This window comes from Amia ocellicauda, chromosome 8 (genome assembly GCF_036373705.1).
Source record: "Amia ocellicauda isolate fAmiCal2 chromosome 8, fAmiCal2.hap1, whole genome shotgun sequence".
NCBI lineage: Eukaryota > Metazoa > Chordata > Actinopteri > Amiiformes > Amiidae > Amia > Amia ocellicauda.
Window position 1 is genome coordinate 25,033,869 of NC_089857.1, and position 7,924 is coordinate 25,041,792.

Sequence of the window (7,924 nt, forward strand, 5' to 3'; positions counted from 1 at the left end):
TTTTCATAGTGATACATTTTCCCATTTATTATTAATTTCATTTACTTCATTTTTATAGGTTTCTTGTTTTGTTTTTCTCACATGTGCTGGTTTCCTTGAGATATTGCTTTATCACCTGCATGTTTGTTTTATTGAGCCTTTAGCACTGAGCAGGCACACCTGCAGCTGGGGAGGGGTGTCGCCTTAGCAACAGCACTTCCACACCTGAGCCCTCTCTCCAGTAATTGAGATTTTTCAGTTAAAAAGAGAGCGACAGAGACTCATAATAGAATAGTATTTAACTGAGGATTTTAGTGCACCTGTATAGCTGTAGCAGGAGTGCCTGCTCATAGCGGATAGCGGATAGCGGATAGTGCTGTTGGGGTTAAAGTACAAACAAAGAGCATTAAAGCCTGGAGGGGGTGTCATGCTGAACTGAAGAACAGACAGTAAAGTGGAGCTATTGAAGTTAAGTATCAAATTATTACAGTTTAGTTTGTGAGCACTGATAAAGAAAGAAGCATATAGAAAACAACCGACAAAGGAACAGACCAGGATTTAAAATTTCATCATAGACCTTGAGTGCTGCCACTGGACTAATCTGCTGCTTTCTTAGTTTTCTCCTGAAGTTGAAAGCCCTGAATGAAGAATAAAGTGGTTAATACACTTTTGTTTTATTTTGACTAGTTATAAATAACTTTCCTGCAGATCCTGGTGTGGCCCCTGTCCTGGCAATGAAATGGCCTGTCCACAGCATGGTCCTGATCAAAGGCAGATACCTGTGGGAAGTAAATCATAGAAGAACAGGAATGTGCAAAGATTCCCACATTATGTGAATGGGGAAAATGAATTACCTTTAGCCCCATTCACACTGAAATGCCGCCAAATTGCAGGCAAATTGCCGGCAACATTTGCCTGCTTTTTTCCTGTTGCCCCCCATTCACACTGGCTTTGAATGTGGGAAAATTGCCGGCAAGGATGCATTCACACAGAAAACAGAGACTGCCGGCAAGTTCAATCAGAGGAGGTGGAGGAGGAGTTACAGGGTCTGTGCCGGGTGGGAAAGGATCGACAGCGACAGGCTTCAAAAGGGAGACGTGAAAAGAAGGTGATATACAGAGATGAGAGGGAAGCTGTAACCTGTAGGTCACTGGATTTATCTGTTTAATGATCCAGTACGGTCCGATGAATCGGGGACTTAATTTCCTGGAGGGAAGTCGCAATTTCATATCCCGCGTAGACAACCATACCTCATGTGCTGGCTGGTACTGGGGAACCAGTCTTCTACGCCAATCTGCTTGTACCTTCTGACGCCTGACAGCTCTTATCTGCTTTCCAGATCTTATTGCTTCGAACCACTCATCTACGGTGGGGACTTTGGTGAACTCGTCTTTACCAGAAAAAAGAGGAGTTGTTATCCTAGAACACACTGAAAAGGGGTGAGTCCTGTGGAAGAGTGGATGAGTCAGTTCTGTGCATATTCGGCCCATGGAAGGTACCTGCTGCAGTCTGATTGATGTCAGCTGCAATATGTGCGAAGGAAGCGCACGATTTCCTGATTCAACCTCTCTGTTTGTCCATTGGTCTGTGGGTGATAACCTGAAGAGAGATTGACATTAATGTTCAATGAGCGGAAAAAGGCTGACCAGACTCAGGACGTGAATTGCAGGCCGCGGTCGGTGACAATTACTTCTGGCAGCCCAAAAATCCGGAAAAACTGGGTGAACAGGAACTCAGTGGTGGCAAGTGCTGTGGGGAGACCCCTTAGGGGAATAAGTCTGCAGGCTTTCGAGAAGCGATCTACTGCTACTAGAATTGTGGTGTAGCCCTCTGAGTTGGGGAGATTGGTGATGAAATCAAGCCCAATGTGAGACCAAGGTCTGTTCAGAATGGGAAGTGGTGAGGTGACTTGGATTGGGCACAGAGGGCACAGGAGGCGACGAAACACGTGACATCCTGACGTAAGGTAGGCCACCAAAACCTTTGTTGTACCAAGGACAGGGTGCGTTGGACTCCTGGGTGTCCGGAGGCAGGTGTACGCGTGTAGCCATAGAAGGATCTGGGGATGAAGAGAGAAAGGGACAAACAAATGAGAAGGGGGGCAATTAGGTGGTGGTGGATCCGTGGTCTGGGCTCGCTGTATCTGGTCCATTATATCCCACCTTATGGGAGCCACAATACAAGAAGAAGGCAGAATGGGTTAAGTGCAAACAGGGAGTGATCGGGAATCAAACTGCCGGGAGAGAGCGTCTGCCTTTGTGTTCTTGGATCGTGGGTGGTAGGTAGGAGAAAAGTGGAAATGGGTAAAGAATAATGCCCAACGATCCTGCCGTGGATTCAGTTGCTTGGCAGAGCTTGTGTATTCCAATTTCTTGTGGTCTGTGAGAACCAAGAAAAAGTAGGCACAGGGAAAGAGTTTACCAGGATGGCCATGTCTTTGTGATAAAACTGCCCTTACCCCACATTCAGAAGCATCCACCTCTACCACGAAAGGAATAGAGGGATCAGGGTGTTTTAGCAGAGGCGCAGAAGAGAAAAGGGACTTGAGACGGGTAAAGGCGGCACTCATGTCATTCCAGGATAGAGTGTGGGCGGAACCCTTGAGGAGAGAGGTTAAAGGGGAAGCCACGGAGCTGAAGTCCCGGATAAACCTTCAATAAAAATTTGCAAAGCCCAAGAATCTTTGCAACTCTTTCACCGTTTGTGGCCGAGACCAATCTGTGACAGCCTTTACCTTATCTGAGTTATGAGAACGCCCTCCGCATCAAGGATGTATCCCAGGAACTGTATCCTTTGACGGTAAAAGTCACACTTTTCCTCCTTGACAAACAGTTAATTCTGTAATAGGCATTGCAGAACCTGGCAGACATGAGAGACATGGTCAGTAAAGGTAGATGAGTAGATCAGAATATCGTCAATGTATACTATTACAGAATGATTCAGGAAATTTCTGAGTACTTCATTGACAAACGTTTGAAACACTATTGAATTGATAAGAAGACCGAAGGGCATGACTAAATATTTGTAGTGGCCACTGTGTGTGATGAAAGCGGTTTTCCACTCATCTCCCTCTCTAATGCGAATGAGGTTATATGCGCTACGGAGATCAAGCTTTGTATAAAAGCGAGATCCTCTGATCTGTTCCAGGGCAGCCGGCACTAAAAGAAGGGGATAACGGTATTTGACAATGACTTTATTGAGACCACGATAATCAATACAGAGCCGGAGTCCTCCGTCCTTCTTAGCCACAAAAAAGAAGCTTGCAGTGGCAGGTGATGTTGAGGCATGGATAATGCCCTGTTCAAGAGCTTCCTGAATGTATTCCTCCATAGCATGTATCTCGGGAATGGAGAGAGGGTAAATGTGACCCCTCGGGGGTGAGGCGCCAGGGAGGAGATCAGTAGCACAATCCCAGTACCGATGGGGACGATGTGTCCTGTGCCAATGGGCTGATTGTTGACTGCCCTTATGCAGAAAGGTGGTTCACAGGGAGAGAGGGGAATGTTTAATCGGGTCACGGTGTTCCAGTCAATGAAGTTTCCAGCGGATCCAGAATCTAGTGGAAACAAAAAGGATCTTAGAAACTAATGTAATCTGTGCTCTGAGTCGGCACTGGGTAGAGGTTACAGGGGGACATAGACTGGTACTCACAGTGGTCTCTATGGAATGGGTCGTGGTGCCAGGACATTTGGTGCAGGAGTCATGAAAATGGCCCGCTTGTCCGCAGTATAAGCAGAGACACATCTGGATTCACCTCTGCCGCTCCTCAGCAGACAGCCGAGCGCGCCCAAGCTGCATGGGTTCCACGTCATGAGCAGGACTTGACGTTGAAGCGAGTCTGGTTTGTGGTCGTGAACGTTCCACCGAAGGGTACTTTCCTCTAGATTTAATGAGGTTATCTATTCTTATGGCCAGTTTGAGTCCTTGACGAAAAATAGTGATGAGGGCACTGTTATTCCACCCACTGTTTGCTGCTAAAGTACGAAACTGCAGGGCATAGTCAGCAGCTGATGAGGTGCCCTGGCGTAACATCAGAAGCTGCTCCCCTGCACTTCTTCCCTCAGCTGGGTGATTGAAAACCTCCTTCATGTGTGCAGTAAAAGTTTCTAGGGATCGGGTCACTTCCCCTCACTGGTTCCAGACAGCAGTAGCCCATTGCAAAACCTTGCCGGTTAGTAGGGTAATAAGAAAAGCGATCTTAGCCTCGTCGCTCAGAAAAGTATTTGTTAGGTGGGTAAAATACAAATCACACTGTAGAAGGAAGCCTTCACAGCGATCAGGTGCTCCGTCTTATTTTTCAGGAGTTCCTAGTTTGATATCAACCACGGGAGTAATTACTGCTGCAGAGGCAGAGGCAGAGGCAACCGGTGGAGTGACTGGTGTCGGTGAGGAACTCCGTTTGACTAGCTGGTCCAACGTGGATTCGATTTGCCAGAGCATGGTTTTGTGGGTACCGAGTATAGCCTCTTGAGATGATAAAGCAGCTTTAATATCCTCCAACTCCACCGAATCCATGTTATTGGTGAAGTATTCTGTTACGATGGTGTACCAGAGGAACAGCAGGGATTAGGACAAAACCAAAGGATTTGACAATAATCGTAGTAGGGGTCATGAGCAGGAGGTCAATCGATCAGGCGTACAGACTAGACTAGGGAAATCCGAAAGGCAGGTAACAAGAGATAAGGGTCAAAGGGTCAAAACACAGGTAGGCAGGACAAAAACTAAGGCTTGGCTGTGCAGCTAAGAGGCAGACAATACTTCGCGAGGAGGTAAAGGAACAAAGGGCTATATATACTGTGGTGAGTAAACTAGGGCAATGAGGAACAGGTGTTAATGGTTAAGCAATTGAGACAGGAGTGAATGATGAGGAGCCGAGATCTGGACATGGTTTCGGAAGGGTAAGGGAGACATCTGGTGGCAGAAATGGGAAGTGTTTATGAGGGGAATGTCACACAGACGCCCTTATCCAGGGTGACTAACAAATAAGAGCAATACAAAGTGCAAAACTATAGTACAGTTCAAAGCATAATGCAATTTACAATTTACACACGTATAGGAAATATACAGTAGACAATACAATGTAGTCATATGTATTTGTTATTGTACACATTATGCTGCCATTTCTTATATGAATTAATCATGTAAAATGTAAATATCCAGTGTTTTATTAATACAAAAGGAACCGAGCTCACTTGATTATTGCAATATGATCTGAGTCCTAAGAAAACATGGAGGTGAATCACGAAAACAAACCCGAGTTACGAACTGATCGCGTTTGTACACAAGACAAGTGAACAGCAGCACACTGACTGATACATTGTTTCAAAGTAAACGAACTGAACCAATTTAGTTTGAAATGGACCCAGTGTGAGGGAGGTAACGTTTGCCTGTATAGAGATATTATATTTTGTATGATTTATTGGTACATAACTTCTGACGTGTGACAAAAGTTAGCATTACTTACGCCAACCTGTAACACTAGTAGAATTGCTGCTACTATATTATTTTCAACCTTTGCCATTTCTAACAACCTGGTCTGTTTCTTGTTACATTCACAAGTTCTTGTTCAAAGGTGGCTTAACCTTGTCATGTTGTGGTCGCAAAAATGCGCCCCTATTCTGATTGGTTATAGCAGTTAGCTGAAGCACTGCTTCAACACGCAAGGACTTGACGCTGAATTTGCCTGCAATCATTTTCCTGCTCCATTCACACAGACACGTTGCTGCAAAAAAATAGTTTCAGTGTGAATGGGGTTTTTGGGGCACCCTATGCTGCTCCTAATTCCTCCTGCTCTATGTCCCCTATTTCACTATGTCAAAGGATCCCAGATGGGCCATGTTTCAAGAAGAGGAGCTGTTGCGGCAACCAGTGCTATTCATGAGCTACAAAACATCTCTTTAACAGACCTGTAAATGAGAAATACACGATGAGCAAAGGCTCTTTTCTTAGGACTTTGGGAAACTGGGGATAAGACGTTTTAGGATAAGTCTTTATACAAGAAAATCATAAAAGAGTGTAGTTTTATACATGCTGAATATTAAAGGTAGATTTAGTATATAGGATGAAGATTTAATTCTGTTTTTGGAGTGTTGTTTACATGCTCTATATCTAATTGTTTTACTATAAGAGGTAAAATGAACATTAAAACAACTTTAAACATTTGAGGCAGTGTAGTCTGGTTTAGCACTTCTAAGGGTCATCATCACCCATAATGTCTACTGCAAAGTTCTCTTTGTTTCACCATTATACATTGTCCTCTGATCACTCCCTGAAAATTATTTACAAAACTGTTGGACAACACTGCTGTGGAAAACACAAATTCAAAGCCATTTTTTCTTCAGATTTAAACCACCCATCTCTAAAACACGGGGCTCAAATAGAGGCCTGGCTGAGTTGTTTTCGAGTGCCAAGCTCTACTTATGTACAATATGGTTTTCCCTCAATGGTTTTATCAGTAGCTAATTTCAAGTTCACTTCCAATTTTGTGTTTACACAAAGATTAATGTAAGAATTCCCATGAATCATCCTTCTACGTTTTTAGGCTGGTTTACAGACACTTAGAAATAGATGTCTTCCATTAATTTCCATTAACTTATTGGCCGGTAACAAGCAAAATATTTAGACAGCACTTTTACATTACGGTCATGGATGAATATGACACATGTACCTCCTTATCCCCCAAATAGCCATCCCAAGGATTTTATACTATACAGTCACACCCAATAGCTGTTCCCCACACAGAATCAAACAAGGTTCTCAGAGCACCCAACAGACACAGGTAAGTGTAATAAATGTTTTTTTATTATGTTCAATAAATCACTGGTACAGTGGCAGAGGCCAGTACAGAGCACAGGACTGTGCACCAGCAAAGGGGAAATCTAACTGATCTAAAATTTTATACCAAAATAAAATGGTTAAAACCAGCATATAAAAACACAAAAAAACATCTTAACCTCTGATTACTTCACCTCAAGTCAAACCACAGCAAACCATGTAGTGAAGAAAATAAAACTGTTCACTCAACAATAAGAGTTAAATAAATAATGCAATTAACATATTTAATTTACACATATTTTATTTGAACCCTGTATGACGGCACAATTCGGGCCGGGGGCAGAACGTATATGATGCATAAGATTGGTTACTTGCCTTCAGGAGGCGGGACATACATGATGCAAGATTTGAAAATTAGGTTAGTAAACTTAGAGTCTTGCCACCCTGTGCGGTTGCAGAATGTTTGTGTACCAAAAGTATTTTTATATTAAAGCCTAAGGGTCACTGTATCCTCAATGTATATTATTTGTAATTTATTTGGCTTTCTCAATAAATCATAGCAGAAAATGTCTGACTTAGGTATGCTAAACTACACAGGAGAACATGTTTACCCTGAACAATTTCCATCCAATTTATTTTTATTTGCTTTTTCTATTTGTTTCTGTAAGAGGATTTTCCATCATGATTCCAGGCTGTCCGCTTGTTCTACACTGAGAGTAAACAGCACTGACAATACTTACTCTGAATGAGTCGATATGCAAGCACATAGTAATACCCTGAACAACTCTAACAGAATAAAAGCATTTCACTTTGCAGCATGTTACTGCACAAGACAACAAGTATTGTTGCATTTATTGGTTTTAAGACAACTTAAGAGATTGGTTGCTTTAAAGATTCTCTAGATCGTCATGGAAGGTTTTTGTTTTAGCTCTGAAACAGGAAAATCAAAATTAACTGCTCTATGGCATGTCAATTTCACTATTTAGTGTCTGCTTGGTCTTGGGAACAAACATCCATGCAGAACATACATTGGCATTATTTTATGTTATCACCAATGTTAATACATTTGTTTGAATCCTTTATCCAAGGTGACATGTAGATTTACAATTATCAATATACAATTACTTTAATAAAAGGTACTGAAGTTAGTGATCTCTTGACAACACACAAC